The following is a 20,212-nucleotide window of genomic DNA, read 5'->3' as shown; positions in this document are numbered from 1 at the left end:
CTGCATACGCAACTTGAAAAATATTAATATTTGGACAGATTTTTATTATAACAAAAAATAAATAATAATTTTTTTTTACTGATAAAATTTATGACAACACAACTTATTGGCAAAACAGCCATTTGATAAAATCCAGACCAGACACCGCGATAATAAATTTTTATATTTTTTTTTCAATGTTTCTTATAACAATACAGAGGAGAGGAGAAGAGATTAAAAAAAAATCCAAAAAATCGACAAATTGAAAGTTTTATGAAAGTGCATTGCGAATTCCGTTCCGTTGTGTAAACAAATTGTTTTTGGCATTTTTTTTATGTGAATGTGGAACTAAATGGATTTGTTTATTTTGTGTGTATGTGATTTCTCCCACGCTTTCCGGTTGAACGATATTAATATTTGTACAATGTTTGAATAAATAAATATTATTTATGAAAAAAAAAAAATAAAATAAAATGAGAGGCTAGATCAAAGTGACCTTTTTTCCGCTGATGTCCTCTGGATGTCCTTTTAATAACCAGACGCCTCCACCGGATTTTTGTTTTTCATGCGAATCAAACCAACAAGTGTGAAATAAATCACGGTAGATGTGTTTTTATTCAAAATGACATGCGGAACGACATGACAATTTATTATTTAAAAAATATTTATTTTTTTTTTAAATATTTATTTAAAAAAAAATATCTGTGCCACACACAAAAAAAGAATAAATCCTTTCATCGGTGTTAAAGCCGCTTAAAACCACAGGACGCATTCAAAATTAATTAAAAAAAATAAAAAAAAAATATTACTCACATTTCCAATTTATTATCTCTTGTATGACAGCTCCTTTTCGCAGTAATCTCTTATCCTGTGCGCGAATGTATTTTCAATTCAGGTTTCCAATAGAAGAGATTTATAACTTTTTAACGACACTACCGGATTTTATGTTACACTTTTCAGAATAGTTTATTTATTATGAATTTTTATTTGTGGTGCTGATGATAAAATTTTTAATGGATTTTATTCGAGAATTTTTTTTTAAATATTTTTTTTTTATTTTTTGTCTGTTAAATTTAATTTAATAAAATTGTTCAAAAAATTTTCCTTTAAAATTTATCGCTTTTCACGTTCAAAGTAAAATTTCTGCAAACAACGGTGAATCCGTAATTGTTGATTGTTGTTGTAATTAATGGACAGTGGGTGTTCTTGACGTAGTTCGAGTCGCTGTCGATCACACATGCAATCTTTTAATCCTGTTGGTTTAATTTTTGCTGCAACAACGACGACGTCATTCAATATCATATTCAAGGTTTATCACTGTTGTCGTTGTACTTGCTGCGATGCGGCACAACAAGTCTGGAGATTAATAATGAAGAATAAAAGTTTATAACAATGCAAAAATGGATGAATATGACGAAGTTAAGAACGTACAAGTTTTTTTTTGTTTGTTTAAAATTTTAATACTTTAATAAGGGAAAATGCATAATAATGTAAAATGTGAATAGTTTGTTGTTGTTGTTGTTATTATTTTGATTAAATTAAGAAGAGAGTTGATTCTTGATTTCTTGCAGTTTTTGCTCGATGCCTTGACTGAATTTCGTCGAGAAAAGCATCAGATAAAGTTTTGTTCCCTTTGTTCGGTCTTGTACACGAGTTAATGACTTTTTTGTTGTCCTTCTTGAGAATGACACACCAAAAACTCTTACTTTTTCATTGGCTGTCTTGAGGAGATGACTGTTGTTGTTTGTACAACACACTGACGAAGATGATGAAATGAGATTTTGTCATCTAATTAAAAGTTTAGCACTTTGTTTGACTGCTGCTTGTGATGCTGTCAGTTCAATTCATTCATTTTTTTATTATCTCCACTTTTTTTTATTTATTTTCTCTCTCCTTTTTCTTCTTCTTACACAAATTTTTTTCACAATTTTCTTTTTTTTTGCTTTTTTTCTTAATTGAGTTAATTCTTCAAGTGGGCGCGATGTGTACACAAGACACCTTTTAATGGTTCCCCGAGCGTCGCTAACAATACGATCCAGATAAAAGTATCAAAGATCTTTAATTGCTGGACTGGACACTTTCTATTTCTTGTTCGTCGTTAATTTCTTTTCTTCTTGTGAATTTCGTACAAGACAAGAAATTATATCGTGTTGCGATGTTTTTTTTTCTATTCGTCTTCACTTTATTTTTTTTTATTGTTTTATGATTTTAATTTCCAAGACTTTCATCAAGAAAGGTGTTGAGTTGATATAATATACCGGTGTATGTAATAGTTGAAGTAGTCAATAATTTAATAATAACGATGATGATGATGAAAAAAAATGTTATAAAGTAGGACACCAGCTAACTTGACTCGATTTAACGTACATAAATGATAAATTTATATCCAAACAAGAAATCAAGCGAAAAAAAATTTTTTTTTCTTCTTAGTAATTAATCCAAAGTATCAATTCACATATGCATTCACGACAAGTTCTCTCTCTCTACCTGTAGAGTGCTAATGAAGTGTGAATGTCGGCTTCGTGCGGTGTTTTGTTGTCGATTGATCTGAAAGTGAAAAATACTGTTTTTATTTATTATTCTTTAATGAAATTAAATATTTTTTTTTTATTTCTGTTTCTTCTTAAAAAGGGAATCTCTTTTTTTCTGAGGATTTTTTTTTTGTTTCTAATATCAACGACGATGTAATTAATTAATGAGCATTTGCCTTTCTCCTCGTGTTCTTCAATATTAATGAATCACTTTGTTTATTATGAAGAATTGTTTTTTTTTTGCAACACGACCTTGCCCTTGCTTACATTTAATTAAGACTAGAGAAAAATAAATAACAAAATCGGTCGAGGAGTGTTTATCAAACAATGGAGAGAGAAATTTCTAAACAAATGATTCATAATAATAATAAAAATAAATGATTTTATTCATTGAGTTTTATGGTACTACTGTGAATTTGTTTATTTTGTCTGAAATATTTTTACTCGATTTGTTCAATATTTTGAAATTTTAACAGATTTTTTTAAAATTTTTTAAGCTTTAAACAAATGAGTTATTAAATTTAATTAATTTAACTAAATTTTTTAATAATTATGTAAATTTATTTATTTAATTTAAATTTTTTAATTAAAATTAAAAAAAAATCAAATCAAATTAAATTCATTTAAATAATTTTTTCCAATGAAATTGATTAATTAAGTGTTACATAATAAATTTAATTAAATTTATTTTAATTTAATTTTTTAATTAATTTAATTTAAAATAAAATTTATCAAATTAAATTAAATGAATTATTAATTAAATTAAATTCATCGAAATTAAATTTTTCAATAAATTAATTTAATTAATTATAATTCGGTTTTAATTTAATTTTTTTAAAAATCAAAAAAAAAAAAAATAAAATAAATAAATAAAATTGTTCAAAAATATTTTAAATAAATTTAAAATTTTCCTTTTTCAATAATGTGTTCTATAGCAAATAAGCAATATCAGACATCAATGAATTTAATACGCAAGTCTTTAAATAAATAATTTTCCAAGAATCATCTCGAATTTCATGCCTTAAGGCTTGTTCAATGAAAAGTAGAACAAATTTTTTATCACTGCTAAATAAAATTTAAACCTTTTAGCAAACTAACAGATATTTTTGTATGAAAAAAATTAAATAAAATGGAAAATTTTAACAAAATTAAAGAGAAAAAAAATCGATAAAAATAAAATGAAATTTTTGTCTTAAAAATTTAATTTTCCATCTTAATAAAAATTTAATTTAATATTTTAAAAAGTTTAATTTTTATCTTTTAATTTTTTTATTGACTTTAAATTTTTATTGCATAAAAAATAGTTATTTATGAAAAGTAAAAAATTACACTTTAAAATTCAAACAAGAGTGTAAAACTGCAAACATTATTAAACAACAAAACCTTTCAACTCACGATACGTTGAGCAGATTTATCACAAAGCACCACTTTTACTTGAAAAATTGTTTTAAATAACACTCAAAAACTTCTAATACACTCAATGCCACTAAAACTTTTTTTATTCGCTTTAAATAACGTCAACAACAACGCAAGCATCATTGATAATGACAAGTTTTGAACAACGCTAAACAATAGGATTATAAATGCAACGGAGTTAGAGATTTTGTCTGGTCGTTCATGTTTATTCAATCGTTTAATAAGCTTAAAAACTTTATTTGTTTTCAATCGTTCTCAAAAAATACACAAAAAAATACTAGAGGAAATAATATCAGCAACAAAAACGAAAAAAAAATCCTAACAAGACAAACAAACAAATAAATTGCTGTCACAAACATTTATCCGAAAAGAACTCTCGTTCACACCATAATCCTTTTGTCACACAGACAGACACTCCGTACACATATATTGTTAATTAAATTGATTTATCTTGTGATATTTTTTTCCTCGTCGCTTTGAATCGTCTCTCTCTCTATTTTTATCTCCCTTTTTTTTCGGTGAATCACACTGTGTTATTAGTATCACAATCTCAATCACATATAAATTCATATTTTTGCGACAAGAGAGAAAAAAAATTGCCGCAGCAAAAAAAAAAACAGTGAATCCATATGATGATAAATGTTTAATATTCGCGCATTGTAAAAAAAATCACAGCGGAAAAAAAAGTTCCTTGCTGGTGCGTAGAAACTTTTAATTAATTACAAACCGGCTTTTTGCTAATATTTTTTGTTGAACGTTCGTCATGTGAGGAGCAAAATAGGACCAACAAAAAAACGTAACAACGCAACATCATGACACAATTGTCGGCATAGAACAATGGAGGAGAAAAAAGGCATTTTTTTGTGATTAATTTCGAGACCTTCCTACAATCAACGTGATTAAATCCTTTTAATTTTTTTTGTTGAGATTTTTTCCGGGGAAATTCTCGGATCCTTTTAGATGGATGAAAAATTGCGGGGCTGGAAAATAATTTTGACTGAAGCTTTTAGGCGATAAGGTCAAAATTAGGTCAAGTTGAAAAAAAAAAAATTTACAAGATTTTTGAAAAATTTTTCAATAAAAAAATGTATGAATCCAACTTAATAAATTAAAAAAAAAATTATTTAATAATTTTTTTAAAATTTTTCCAAAATTTAATAATTTTAAATTAAATTATTTAGAATAATTTAAAGACAATAAAATCGATTTTAGTGAATTTCAAGCTTTAAGATATAATTCTGTAAATTAATTTTTCTGATCAATTTTGATGAAGAAATCGATTTAGAATTTTATTTAGAATTAGATTTAGTCGAATATTTTTTTTAAAGTTTAATTTAAATCAAAAATTTTGCAACCCTGAAAAATTGAAGATTTTTTTTCACGGAATTGAAACTTTTGGTAATCATTTTTTTGTTTCGTGAGAAATTTCATCTCAATTAATGTGACAAGAAAATCTTTTCCTTTTTTTTCGTAACGCGTTGATTCCCAAGAAATTTTTGTCTCATACATGTGAGAACAAAAAATTATCAGATATAATTTATTGCTTTAAACACATAAGCAAAAATTTAAAAAGGGAAACGACGCGAAATTCAAACGCGAAGAATAACGAGCAACAATGTTTGTGGTTCCATTTAACAAGGCAAACACACGTGCAAATAAGTTATGGGCCAGCTTTTGTTTCTTCTCGCCACTAATTTAATATTGGTACACAAAGAAGCATAAACAGCAAGAAATTAAAGGCATTAAAGGGAATCGACGTTGCCTCACCCGTCTTCTCTTCTCTTTTCGTTTCATTTCGTTTTCCTCTTTTTTTTTCTTCAGCATAAGCAAAGCCTTGGCATACACACGCAGAAACCCGAAAAAATTGGCAAAAACATAATATCCAGTTTTACGTGTTCTTGCGTTCTTATTGTTGTTATTTTTGTGCCATGCCATTGTTCCGTTCACGATATTATTAGTAGCTGATGCTGTGTGTTATAACGAAAAGTGAAAGAAGAATATCGTATCATTGCACGATCAAAAAAGTCAATTATTTCCCACAATATGAGCCACACACACAAAAAGTTGTTGTGTGATTATTTGCTTGAAATATATGGAAACTAATGGTTTTTTTTCTCTCGCTCGTATGCTGCGGCGATTTTGTAGGAGATTGAAAAGTGCGAGTTTAAGGAAGGAATGTCAGAGAAATTCAACTCGAGATACCTTAAAGTTTTTTTTTATAAATTTCGATATTTTAAATGTCTTTTTAAAGGTTTTTAGATTTTTTGTTAAATTATGTTTAATTTAAAAAAAAAAATTAATTTAAATTTAAAAAAAAATCTATTTACTAACTATTCAAAATATTAAAATTAATTTTTTTATTCAAATTTCTAAGGAAATTATTTAAGACTTAATTTTTATGATTTTTTTTCAAATTTAATTTATTTTTTTTTTTTAATTTATATTTTTAATTTAATTTTTATTTATTCAATTTTTTTTTTAATTTGACTTTTCATGGCAAAATTTTGTTTTTTTTTTTTCTAAAAAAAAATAATAATAATATAATAAAATAGGTAAAATAAATTTTTTAAGACTCCTTTTTAAGAATCTTCATAATTTTTTTTTCAAATTTTATTTTTTTTTAAATAAAATCAACATAATTTTTATTAAAATTATAAAAAAATAATTTATATTAAAAAATTTTCTTCAAAAAAAAATATTTTTTTCCATTATATTTTTTTAATTTTAAATATAAATTAATTAATTAAATTTTAATTAACTTAATTATTTTTTTTTTCATTATATTTTTAATTTAGTCAAAAAATTAAAATTTTCATCAGAAATGTTAAAAAGCTTTTATTTAAAAAAGTCATTTCATCCCACTGTATGAGTATCTCCTTCACCTTATTTAACCAATTTATTAAAAAAAGAGTAATAGAGGTTGATGATTATCATCATTTTTGTTTTACTTTTTTTTTTGGTCGTACTAAATTTTGGCCTTGATAATCTGCCATTTATTCACTTTTACACAAAGATAAAAAAAAAGAGAAGAAAAAAATTAACTTTCCGTCTGACAAGTTCGCGCACATGATAAACGACGACGACGCGGACGACCGAGGGAAAAAAAGAACAAGAAGATTTTTGAACGTCAACATTTAGAAAGTAAAATTAATTTCAATTCTTTTAGTTTTTTTTTTTTGATAATAAGATATGCGACACAACAACGCATCCATCCACAGGGGGACCAATTAATCTTATCTCGATGATGCTGGTTACATTTTTTTTTCACTTTTACCAAAAAAAAAAAAAAAAAATTCAACGGAACTCCTTTACACTTTCATACGACCTAATTACTGGCTGGTAATGACCTATAAGCGATAATGAGACACACACATTTTTTTTAAGGAAGGTTCCGTGCAATAATGTGAAGAGAGGGAAATAATCGAAGAAATTAATGATCAAAGTTTTTTTTTCGGTAGTTTTATCGCAGAAATTGCGTGTGTTCCGACAAGAAAAAAAAAATAAGAGAAAAATCGAGAAGAATGGAGTGTTAATTACTACTTTTTGGGTGTAGATTGTTCGATTTTTGTTCGGATTTTTTTTTATTATTTTATTATTGAAATCCACGTATAATTAAGCAATTAATTGTTTGTTTATTTGTGAATTTTTGGTTTAATTAGTTCTGGATAATTAGCTAAAGATTCTCTTTTGTGGACGAGTGATTTATCGGTAACATATTGCTTTTCGCCTCAAACCGTGAGAAATTACTCGAAAGAAGCGCACGAGACCGTGTGACGTCAGCCCGGCAATAAAGATAAATTTATGATGCAATTTCCGTACATTAGCAAGTGTAAACAACATCTTCGCGAATTTCGAAAAAACAGCACATTTCTTCGCACATTCGTGCTATACATCAAAATTATTGCCATTTCATGTGCCTTTTGTTTCCCAATTCGTGTCATTTTTCACTTTATTTATTTTCCCGAAAAATTATTTTTTATTATTAAAAAAGAGCGACAATTCAGTGGCATTGCATTACTTATTAATAATGTCGAAAACAAAAAAAAAATTAAATTTTTCTCGTTTTTTCATTTCATTTCTTTTGTCGCACAACGAATATTATTTATAAAATTAAAAAAAAATATTCACAGAAAATTTCAACAGAACAACGCACATGATTATAATTTATTTAAGGCTTAACAAGCGTTCTGTTACTCGATCTGTGTTTAAATTGCTTTACGGCTTTTACTGTCTCTTTTTATGTTATGCTTTTTTCGTTTTTGTTAGAATTTGAAAAAAAAGTATAAAAATGGGAAATGACTTATCGTCTTTCATGGTCTCGTGAACACAATAAAAAATAGAGATGATCGTGTTTCGTTTGCTGCTCTTGCAACTCACTCTCACATGTGTGCTTTCATTATTTTTTTACATTGCACACGATACACAAGGAAGGAATAGCAACAAAAAATTTATATTTTTTTCCTCCATTGTAGAAGGTAAGTCAAGTTATAAAATTTTTAACAAACACGAAGCTATTTTAAAAAGTAAAATTAAAAGAAGTCATCGAATCTGGTTCTGCTCGTTCTGAATTTATTGTAAAAAGTATTTTTTATTGCTTTCCGGCTTGCTTGGTTGCGCATTTTTGCCGTTTTTATTGTAGACGAGCATTCAAAAGTAAATAAAAGTCGGTCCTCAAAAATCTTATCAATTTTTACCAAATCTATATATAATTTTTGAAGAGGGTTTGTGGCTTCGGGGTAAATAAAAAAATAGTGATACCTGCCCTTTTTATTATTATTGCGACGACCATCGACGACGAAAACGACTGAGAAATATGTACTGACACTTTATTTATTGCTCTTTTATTTCCCGTGTCTATTTCAAAGTTAATGTTCATTTCCTTGTTGTTGTTGTTGCTCCATGCTGCTGCTGCTGCCGAACGCAATAAAGTTTCTTTTTTCTCATTTTTTTGTATTTTTTATGAGAAGAAATAAAAAATTGTTGCTCGTTTATATGAAATTGACAGAATTGATGAGGTGCTGGGGTTTTATGGGGACCTGAGTGACTTATGATAATGGCGAAAGATGTCCTCAAAGGAGCAATAGACCTTGAATAATTTCGTTTGACGTCAACATCTTCATTTTTTTCAAGCGATGAGCTTAGAAGAAGAAAGCAAAATGTCAAAAGAGTAAAGAAAAGAAATGACCGACAACACCTGACACTTGTAATCATTCCGCTTTGATGCCTTTGTAAAAAACATTAACTAAAAACCACAACAATTAAAATGTTTTTTTTCTTTTGCTTTTTTTTCAAGTGCAAAGGAATTGTATAACAACAAGTTCATAATTGCATTGTTTAAGGTATTTTTTTTTAGACATTCAAATAGGGTTAAAATTGTTTATAAGGCCGAAGTAAGTGAGAATATTGTCCGAATTTTTTTTTTAAATCCTTTGAATTTGAACGAAATAAAAATAAAAAAAAAATTAATAAAAAATATAAAATAAAAAAAATCAAAAATTAAAAAAAAAATCATCTCAATATTTTTCACAATTTTTTTTATTTATTTATTAATTTTTGTTGTTGTTTATTTTTTTATTAAATAAAAATTTTAACAAAAAATATTAAAATAAAAAAAAATATTTTATTTTAATTTTATTTTATTTAATTTTTTATTTCTAAATTTGTAATTTTTCTTCATGAAATATTTTTTGCTTTTTTAAACATAAATAAATAAATAAAATTTTTTAACAAAAAATTTAGAAATTTAAAAAAAATATTTATTAATATTAATATAAATTGATATAAAATAAAAAAATAATTAAAAATCGAATTAAATTATAATATTTTGAAAAATATTCAATTTTTATTAAATTTCTATAAAAAAATATTTTAAATATATCACATTTAAAAAATTTAACGGTGAAAAATTTAATATTTTTTTTACTCAAATTCCAATGTTTAAAAATTTTACCGCACTTGAACTTCCGAAAAATACGAAATTTAAATTATTATTAAATTTCCTTTGGAGTGGCCTAAGCAAAAAATACGAAAAAAGCGTGTACACACTTCTTTGCTGTGGTTTCTGCGGTCACTACCATTTGATGTTCACTTAAACATTAAAATTTTTCATCAAAAAAACAAAAATAAAATTTTTGAGCGAAAAAAACATATTTTTCACATTACTTCAAAAGGTCATTCAGGTGAAACAATAAATTATTATTTTTTTATATAGGTCATTCGCCGTTACATTGTTTGAGATACAGAAAAAGGCATTTGATCCCTGTTTGTTGATTGCAAAAAAATAAAATAAATAACAAACAAGTAGCAGAAAAAAAAATAAAAAAAAATCGTTCACGTCGTAAACAACTTTTCATCTACAATTTAATGATATTTCAATTTTTGCACAACTTTATTATATTGTCAAGTCATTTATATTGATTATTTGATTGAAACTTTATTAATATCATTTATACGTGAAGTTCGACAGTAAAACACATTTTATGTTATCTACGGCAGCAGCAGCGGAATAACGTTAAATGCGCGAGTTAGAGAATGAAAAATAAATTTCCTGGAATAATCAATTATAACGGTTGCATCAACAATAATAATGGAATTAGAGAAATTTTTTTTTTATTTCATAAATGATTCGCGATGCAATTTAATATCTCGAGTTTGTGATATCGCGTGGTGTGACAGAAGTTGTCATAAAACTTCTTTCTTAAGTTTTTCAATTATGACAGATGAATTGTCTCACGTTCACGAGCGATACGAAAGCAAAATAAATCAGGATCTTGGCATTGTTGTCAAGCCAGGCAAGGCAGTTCGAGTGGCAAATGAATAAAATATTATAAGGAAATTTCTCCTTTTACGTCACACGCGTGTTTGTAGTGTTGACGAATAATTAAAGAAACCGTATTAAGGTACATGGGAACGATCCATTGTCGAGTGTAAGTTTGTAAAATGAAAGAAAACAGGTTCCTTGTAAAGTTTTCAAGTGCCCTTGATTTATTTTAGGTGACATTTAAACTTTTGTATGTGTATTTATTATTTTATTTTAAAATTTTCGTTCAGTGGCTGCTTCGAGCAAAACTTTTGAATGTAAATGGAAAAGGTTAATACTTTCATAACAATAACAATAATTTCTATTCTTTTATTGTTTGCAATCCACAAAGTTTAATGTGGCTCACGACGACAAAGACGATACAGAAAAAGTACAGAGTTCTGCATAAAAAACGGTTCTATCGCGTACACCACGACAATTACGGTACAATTGACTAATCCAAATATGAAACAAGTTGTACAAGATTCAGCACTTTATTTTTATTCGTTTTCATGCAACAACCAGCAGCAGCAGCAGCAACAACAACAACAAACTTGCACACAACTATATTAATAGCCAGCCAGTTTACATCATTAATGGACTTGAATCACTTGCAATGCCTGTTTTAATTATTATTTTTATTACCTTTTATTTTTTACTATTATCATTATTACCTAGGAGAACTAACTGTCTGTCTCGCTAGTCGTCTTGTCTTGTGTGTTTATCAGATAAAAATAAGCATCCACACACAAAAAAAGAGTAAATATGCTTATCAGATGCATTCACTTGAACCTTTTTTCTTCCAAGATGTAAGTCTTTATGTTTGACAAACAGACGAATAAAGGTTCCTTATGCTCACACACTTCTTCTTATCGACAACGACAAGGACTTCGGAGAACTTTCTTATTACATTTTATTTCAATATCAAGATATTTTTTTCTGCTTCCCTTTTTTCATACGAGAAATTTAATTTAAATTTTTCCTTTTGATAAGATCAGGGATAAAGTTTCGATACCGTTCACTACTCTTCACTATTATTATTATTTTTTTCTGTCCGTATCGCGCATTGACCATTCGATTCTTATGACAGTTATCTTATTGGACGTTGTTGAAGAATGACATTTCGAGGAAATGCTTTGAGGGAGAAAATAATAATGGGGATTTGTCTGTCTAAAAATGTGATTTTTTCTAAATAAAAAAATATTAATTATGAAAAAAAAAATAAAAAGTTATAATAATATCAGTAATATTTTGATTTAAAAATAAATATTATTTAATTATTTTTTATAAATTTATTAATACCTAAATATTTATTTTTCAAGATTAAAATATTACTGAAATAAATTTATATTTTTAATAATTAATATATTTTTTAATTAAATTAATTTTCAATTAAATTTAGGTATATTGGTAAAAATGTTTGAAAAGTTAAGAAAATAATTATTAAAAAAAAGTTAAAAATTAAATAATAACTGAAATTTTTAAAAAATCGTAATAATTAAAAATCTTGTAAAATAAATTAATTGATTAAAAAATAATCTTGCAATAATTAATTAAAATTATTTTTTTAAATGAAAAATTAAAATTAAACTTTTATTTAAGTTAATTTTAAAAATTTAAGAAAATACAAATATTTAAAAATTAATTTAAATTCAATAAAAGTAAAGTTATTAATTACCTAATTAATTATTTTTTTTATTTTTAAATGAAAAATTTGGATAAAACTGGAGTTAATTTCAACAATAACTTGTAAAATTTAAAAAAAAATTAAATTAAAAAAAATAAATTTAAATTTAAATTAAATTTATTTAAGCTATTAATTAAACAATTATTTTTTTAATTTTACAATCATTTAAAAATTTAGTTATTCATCTTATTTGATTTTATTAAAAAAAAAAATATTTACTTTAAATTTTTCACTAAAAGTCAAGCTTTTGAATTAAAATAATTTTAATAAAAAAATAATTATTGAAATAAATTTAATAATAATTAAATTTTATTAATAAAATATAAATTTTAGTTGATAAAAAAATTATTTCTTAAAAAAATTTATAAAAAAAAAACATTAAAAAATCACAAAAATTCAAGTAAAGTTGAAAAAGTTATTTTTTTAAATCAAAGTCATTAAAGTTGGTTAAAATGTTGCAAAAAGCGATTCAGTTGTAAATTTTACGACAATTTTTACATCTCATCTTGTTTCGTTGTTGTTAAATATCACCCGAAAGAGCGAAACAACGAGACGCTGTAGCATCATCTGACCTCCGGTTGTGTCATCACCACAGTTATAAAGTACTTATTTAATGACAAATAAATGACATTTAATGTTCATATATTGTGTCTCTTTCGATGTAAGTATTGCGTTAAGGTCAGTGAGGTGAACGTTGATAGCGAAGAACCGTTTGATCGGTTTGTTAACTTTTCTTCCCCGTTCACATATCAAAAGATGACTCAATTAAAGATCTCTCTAAAACCGCATTTTTCGCATGCATGCTCCAACTGCAACACTAATTGTGTCGTGAAGGGAAACCATATTGTCGCTCTTTTGACAAATAATAATAAAAATAATCTTTTATTAGGTACATTTATGGAAAAAGTTTTATTAATTGCACACATGGAACTAACAAACTATTTAGCTGACAGCATGTCTACGCGAGGACACGACTATTATGTCAATGTAGCGTTTGGTGTTGTTGGTACAGCTGTTCGTTGGTAGACAATAATATAAAAATTGTACCTACAAGTAAAAGTTGTTCCATAAATATTTTAGCACTCACACACACACAAAACTAGCACTGAAAATGTTTATTTATTTATTTTTTTTGTATACTTCTTGATGATGCTCACGACGATAAAAGTGCAAGATACAAGTGCGCTGCAACTACTAGAGGTAAGTAACTGAAGAAGTGACAACAACACATTTCTTCGCATTTCACGTTATTTTTTTCTGCACATCTGTGTCCATTTAAAAAAATGATAAATTCAACGACTAAAAGCAAACCCAAAGTGAGTACACACGAGACTGAAGTACACTTTGGATGACAGAACTCTATTTTTAGGTGAGAGTGTTGTCGCAACGAACGATGGTTTTAGTTTTAATTTTTATGTCACTCTTTTGCACACACACGGGATATCCATTTTTTGCGTTAGTTGTTTTTCATGAAAAAAAAAATGTTTTTGACAGACAAAATGAAAAATTTATGTTTACTCGTTTTTTGCTCGGATCATCGTCATCATCACGGGTCCTGAGCAATTAGTGTAATGGTTACACAACTTTTCGGAACAAAAGAGCGTTTTTTATGTTGATTACACCTGATCCCTATCTAACATCCATTGAGAATTTATTTTGTAAATATTTTAAAATGGAACGTATGCTTTTTCTCGTAATTGGAAACGAGACCTTTTACCTCCCTTTTTATTCGGGACAACAACTTCATTTTCGCAAACTACAAAATAATTTTATAAACTTCATTTAACATTCATATTGTTTACTTTTTCGGAGCAAAGAGACAAAATAACAATTGAAATATACAGAAACAACATCATACATTAATAATAACGAACTGCCAAGTTCTTGTGGGCAAACACTACTAACTTGACCGGTACAGTTTGAGAAGCTCTTGCATATTTTATAGAATGTGCCATCAAAAAATAAACATCATTTATTTTACACAATAACAATAACAAGAGAGGCCGACATATATGGAAATTTTGATGATGAAGACAACAAGAATATTGGTTTTTGAAATTTTGATACATAATTTTGATTTGCATCGTTGTGTCGGCTTAATTTTGCTGTCTGTCATAATCAGGGACGCGAAAATATGTGATTAAAATTTTGAAATAAATTTATTGGGGAATATTTAAAAAAAAGTTTTAATAATTAACAAAAACTTATGTAGGAACGCCAAAAAATTGTTTTAAAAAACAAAATATTTAGTTTTTTAACTAGGTAAATAATAAAAAAAATAATTAATAAAAAAAATTATTCAAAAAAAATTGAAAACAAAATTTAAAAAAAAAATAATTGAAGCAGTTGAACAGAAAATATTTTTTTATATAAAGAAAAGATAAATTTTTTTAAATAAGAAAAAAAATTTTTTAAACCTCAAATAGCTTATGCAAAAATATAAATTAAAAAATTATTTTGTTTTGTAAAATCAAGTAAAATTTAACTTTTAAGATAAAAAAAAAAATTTTTTTTGAATTAAAAATTTGAACTAATAGATTTATTAAATATTTTATTAATTTTTTAACTAAAAGATTTATTCAATTTTTTATTAATTTATCATTTCCGAAATTTTTAATTCTGGTAATGTTATTAATTTAAAAAAAAAATTATATAATTTTATGAAAAAATAAAGTTCGAGAATTTTTAATAATAATTAATTTTTTATCAGAGATATTATAGAAATATTTTTCAATGATTTTTTTTGTCAAATTTTTAAAATCTGAGAAAAAATTTAAAATAAATTTAGGGCTGAACTTCATATATTTAACTTAGAAAAATAAAAATTTGATACAAAATCAATTTTTTTCTCGTCCCTGCACCGCCTGACATGTAAACTTTTGAGCACTATGACATGTCGGCCGGAAAAGATCAAAAACAGAAGAATGTTCGACCAGCAGACGCAAAAAAAAAACATGTGAAGGAAGAAAATTGGTCATGCAAAATTAATTGCAAGTCAAAATCAGTGAAGAATTTAATTTTTTTTTTGTTTTTGCTAAACCGCGATCAACAAAACTTTTTTTTTATAAATAAAAAATTTACAAATAATTCATGAAGAACAAAAATATGGCTAAAAATAAATAAATAAAGCAACAATAACAACAACAATATAATATAATAAATGTAGTTGAATTCAATTCTGAAATCATGCATAAATAAATGATTTATAATTCATTATTTATTGTTAGAAATACAAATCAAGCATAACCGGAGTTGTGGGAACGAAGATGCTTTCTGCTCGTATAAAAGTAATGCATATTTTGTTAGGTCGTTACAACTCGACAAACTTTTTCTTTGTGAACATTTTTGTCCTCATTAAAAGTTTTTATTTTTTTTTTAATAAAAATTTTTTTTTCACAAAAATTCCTGAAAAAAATGAATTTATATGAAAAAAAGGGAAAAAACTTTCATGGACCTCAGAATTACAAATAAGAGGCAGATACAATTTCATTTATTTGGTTTACCTTTTAAATAGTCTTCTTTCGTACTATTTTAATAGTAAACGCAGTAAATCGTCGTGAAGTTGTGGTTTACCATCTTTATTCACTAGAAAAACGGGGTTGATTGATCTTTTCTTTTGTTTTTCTCCATCTTCGCGATGATAACACAACAGAAAAAAAGTCATGAGCAATTAACAGTCGCTTTTCATTTACGTGTTTTGCCTCTTTTTCCGTGTAATTTATTCATTCAAAACATGCAAAATAACAACTTTTGTGTAAATAAAAATAAAAAAGCGTATTTTTTATTTTTGCAACAAACTTGAAATGAAAAATAAGTTAATCCTGATGTTTGTTGTGTTGCACATGAAATTTTTTTAAAGTACAAAAAAAATTGTACACTAAAAGATTTACAATGAGTTTAAAAAAAAATACAATAAAAAAGGAGTAGAACAAAACAAACAACTGAGATTTTTATTGTTTGTTCGTGATTTGTTGAAAATTCGAGTAAAAATTTTTCCTATTTCTCATCTACTAAATGGCATACTCAAAGTAACGTAAAAATAGGAGAATCTTCTTTTCTGCTTATTCATAAAAATGAGCATTTTTCACACATTTTTATGTGACTGTGATCTTAATTTTACGATATTGTTTCCCTATTTGCTCCTTCACACGATTTTCGTACGACAAACAGACACGCCAGGCACATAATATGTGCTGACAAACCTTTTTCTCATAAAACGACATCAAAGCACAACATTTTTTTTTCGTCTTTTCATTATTTTACGTATATGCATATCGGCAAAATATGTTAAAATACAAAAAGATTCTCACACCTACCTCGGAGTTGTTCCTTTTTTGCTCCTTCTTGTGCGGATGATGAAATTACATTCGTGCGGTACTTTCTTTTCCAAGAACTACCATCATCATCAGGATTACAAGGGAACAGTTTTTTATTATTTTTTTTTGTTTTTGTGAATATTTATGAGTTTTTGATGTGAGTTTTTTTTTCAAATATTTTTAAAATATTTTTATTATTTTTTTCTTCTGGTTTTAATTGCAATTTTTTAATATTTTTCTTTTTTATTTATTTTTCAAAAAAAAATTATGATTTATTTCCGTTTTAAATAATTTTTTTCTACACTCATTTATTGCTCAATCGTCCATGAGCATACGAGATTTCTTATCACTTTCGCGGGTTAAATTTTTGTTTTGAATTTTTTTTCCGTATTTCATAAATATAATTATTATTTTATTATTATTAAAATATTCACTTGCTTCACACTTGCTTTGATGTCGATAAGGGAAAGCGAATTTCTCACATCCAAACGCTTTGAATGTTCAACGTAAACTGAAAATAAACATTTTGTGAGTTGTGTGTGAAAGTGTGTGCTCTGCTCACACATTTACATAGAATGGCCATACAGAATATCAGCTGAGACAAGTAAATGTATGTGTAGGTATGCGAGGGAACGTACGTGGCCGCTATGGTAACAGCTGCTGTATCAAAGTTCGCTATCAATGAATGAATTATGGGCAACGTACGACGTCGTGTGTGCGGTGAAAAGCAAAACAAACCGTTCGTCAATGGAGCTCTGTGATGGTACAGCTCTGTTTAAAGTAGCATTTAATGTGTAGCTGTACGAGACAGTAACAACTTTACTAGGGACCATCGAAAAAAAAATGTTGCTTGTAGAAATGGGAAAATTATTTTTTTTTGTGTACAAAAGGTATTAGTAATTATTGCGATGCCCTATGGATGAAAAACGGGATGAGGTTGATACATTAGGGAATTAGATTTATCTCTTAAAAGCTATATGGACCTCTTAGAAGTCAAATGGACCTCTAGAGAATTGAATAGACCCTTGAAGAGTCAAAAGGAATCAAATGGACCCCAGAAAAGTCTAATGAACCCCTGAAGAGTTAAATGGACCCCTGAAGAGTGAATTTCACCCTCGACTTGACTAACTAGAATAAATCCAATCATATGTTTATGCCTTTGGAAAAACTAAAGGGTCACTTTGGTCCCTTAAAAGATCAAATTGATCTCTAAGGACCCCTAAAGTCAATTTTATAATTCCTTAAAAGAATAATTAAATCTTTGGGGAATTAATCTGAAGCAAAGAAATAATTTAGGGGCAACCCAGGGGTCAAATTAATCCCTTTTAGAGTAAGTCATCGACAGACCCAAAAAACATCCCCTTTAAGAGGTCAAGTTGATCCCTTAAAAAGTCATTTGATTCATTCGTGATCCAAATGACTCTTAAGGGATCGAAGTGACCTCTTAAGGAATAAAATTGACCTCTGAAGTATTTTGTTGGGTCTGCCGATTAGACTTAAAGGGGATTAATTTGACCCCTGAGTTGCCCTTATTTCATCTCTTTGGATCAGATTGATTCCTTAAAAAGTTAATTATTCTTTTAGGATTCATAAAATTGACTTTGGGAGTTAACTAAACACTGAGAGATCAATCTGATCTTTTTCGGATTGATTTCTGAAGAAGTTGAATTGATACTTTTAGGAATCAATTTGACTCCTTAAGAAATAAATCTGATAGCTTTAGCGACCAATCTATCCCATTTTCTATCCGTAGGAATAAACATCTGATTGGATTTATTCTAGTTATTCAAGTCGGGGGTGAATTGCATCGGGGTTAATTGATAATTGCAAAAATCAACAAGCATCTTTGTTTAAATTTTTGCTTAAATCCACCCTATTGTGGTTTTGTTAATTTTTTCGCAAATATTTCTGAGAAACAAGTTTTTTTTTGCGAAACGGAAATTCCAACTCAAAATGGAGTCAAAAGGTTAATTTTATTGCGATCCACTGTGCTCTATTTCATTTCGCAAGTCAAAGTCATCAACCGGAATTATTTTTTGTTTGATGTTTCAAACCACATCTACACTGGATGATTCTAATTAAAACCAGTAGTACGAGGTCTTTCGTTATGAAAAGTCTAGATTTAATTTAAATATAATTTTTCTGTAATAAAAAAACAAGAAAAACGAAAAAAATAATCAAGTGAGATATGAGAAACGATTATGAGTGATATAAGCATCCGTTTGTAGTGTTTACAAAAGTCTTTGTGCAAAAATTCCAGTACATGGCTTTGAAATGATAAATATCTGAAAATGACATGAATGCAAGTCTTTGTTGGGAGTCCCTTAAAAATTTTTATTTTTTTTCTGTATCAAATGACGTTCTATCTAGATTGTCATTTAACGTAGTAAGCAGACGTTTTTGAGTCATAATAAGAAAAGAATGATGACAAGGTAAAAGGTTTATCTCGCTCTCGTTCTGGATGATAGTTAAAATTTTTAAAGTGCTTGTCGTGACAAGCGTGTTGCTGACACTTTTTACGTTGTTGGATGTGGTCGTGGAAGTTGTGAGAATTATTTTCTTTAAGTCATGAGGTAATATTTTTTTTTTTTTGCAATATAATTGATGGTTAAATGCATTTTTTCAATAGAAACTTAGAAAAAAGAAAAATGAAACGTATTAAGAAATTTTTAAATAAAGAAGTAAAGCGACGCCTTACTTTTTTTAAAAACACAAAACAGAATTTTGTTCAATTTCTCATCGGGTCTCTCATAGGATGTACGATTATTCGCTGTACGACTACTTTGGAACTACAATCCGTTAGCTCAAGAGCATTATTGCAAGTTCTTACATGAAAAATTGCAAACTACGTATTTTGTTTGAATAAATTTTTGTAAATTTCCTTTTTTCTCGTTCAATTATTGTAATTTAGTAATTTAAGTGTTAAATAATCATATTTATAATATAATCTAGATTAATGTTGAGTAGCTTTAAGCTAGATAACATACATGTCTTCATGTACTGTGATACTACCCTTAAGCAAGAATAAAATATTTTGTTATGTCATGTTATGTAAATTTCCTTTACAATTTTTTTTTAAATTTTTTCGAACTTTTATTTATTTAGATAAAAAAATCCTTTGTAACGAAATAACTCAAAATCTGTTTCACAAATCTCTTTGAAATTTTTTGTAGTATGTCAGGCTTAGCTTAATGAAGGTCTATGAAAAGAAAAATTCAAAATATATTAGAGATTTCGTGAGAAAATTAAGAAAATTCAATGTAAAATTGATTGCATACCTTATCATTTTTTTTAATTTGAAAATTGCGTAGATTGCATAGTTTTTGACTTTTCAAAATAATTAAAATTTTCTGAATTCAAGTAAAAATCTTGTTCTGTATCTTAATCGATTGATATTGACTTTTTTTATTTCATGTTCTAACAGCGCGCCTTTTATGGTTGATCATCGTTTTGGTTGTCTTTTTGTTTCTTAAACATTACATTA

The 20,212-nt window shown here is 26.8% G+C and overlaps 1 protein-coding gene across 1 annotated transcript in view; it reads right to left on the bottom strand.

The window, feature by feature from the left end:
* LOC134838116 (protein folded gastrulation) overlaps positions 1 to 17,213 on the bottom strand; it is a 75,303-nt gene extending 58,090 nt beyond the window's left edge. The window contains exons 1-2 of the mRNA XM_063853577.1: positions 16,729 to 17,213; positions 793 to 2,526 (exon numbers count right to left, since the gene is read on the bottom strand). The gene's annotated coding sequence lies outside the window, so the exon portion shown is untranslated. The remainder of the gene's footprint in view (positions 1 to 792; positions 2,527 to 16,728) is intronic.
* Positions 17,214 to 20,212: the final 2,999 nt, after the last annotated feature.

The sequence above is a fragment of the Culicoides brevitarsis genome, chromosome 1 (assembly GCF_036172545.1).
Source record: "Culicoides brevitarsis isolate CSIRO-B50_1 chromosome 1, AGI_CSIRO_Cbre_v1, whole genome shotgun sequence".
NCBI lineage: Eukaryota > Metazoa > Arthropoda > Insecta > Diptera > Ceratopogonidae > Culicoides > Culicoides brevitarsis.
This window is presented reverse-complemented; position numbering and strand designations above follow the sequence as displayed.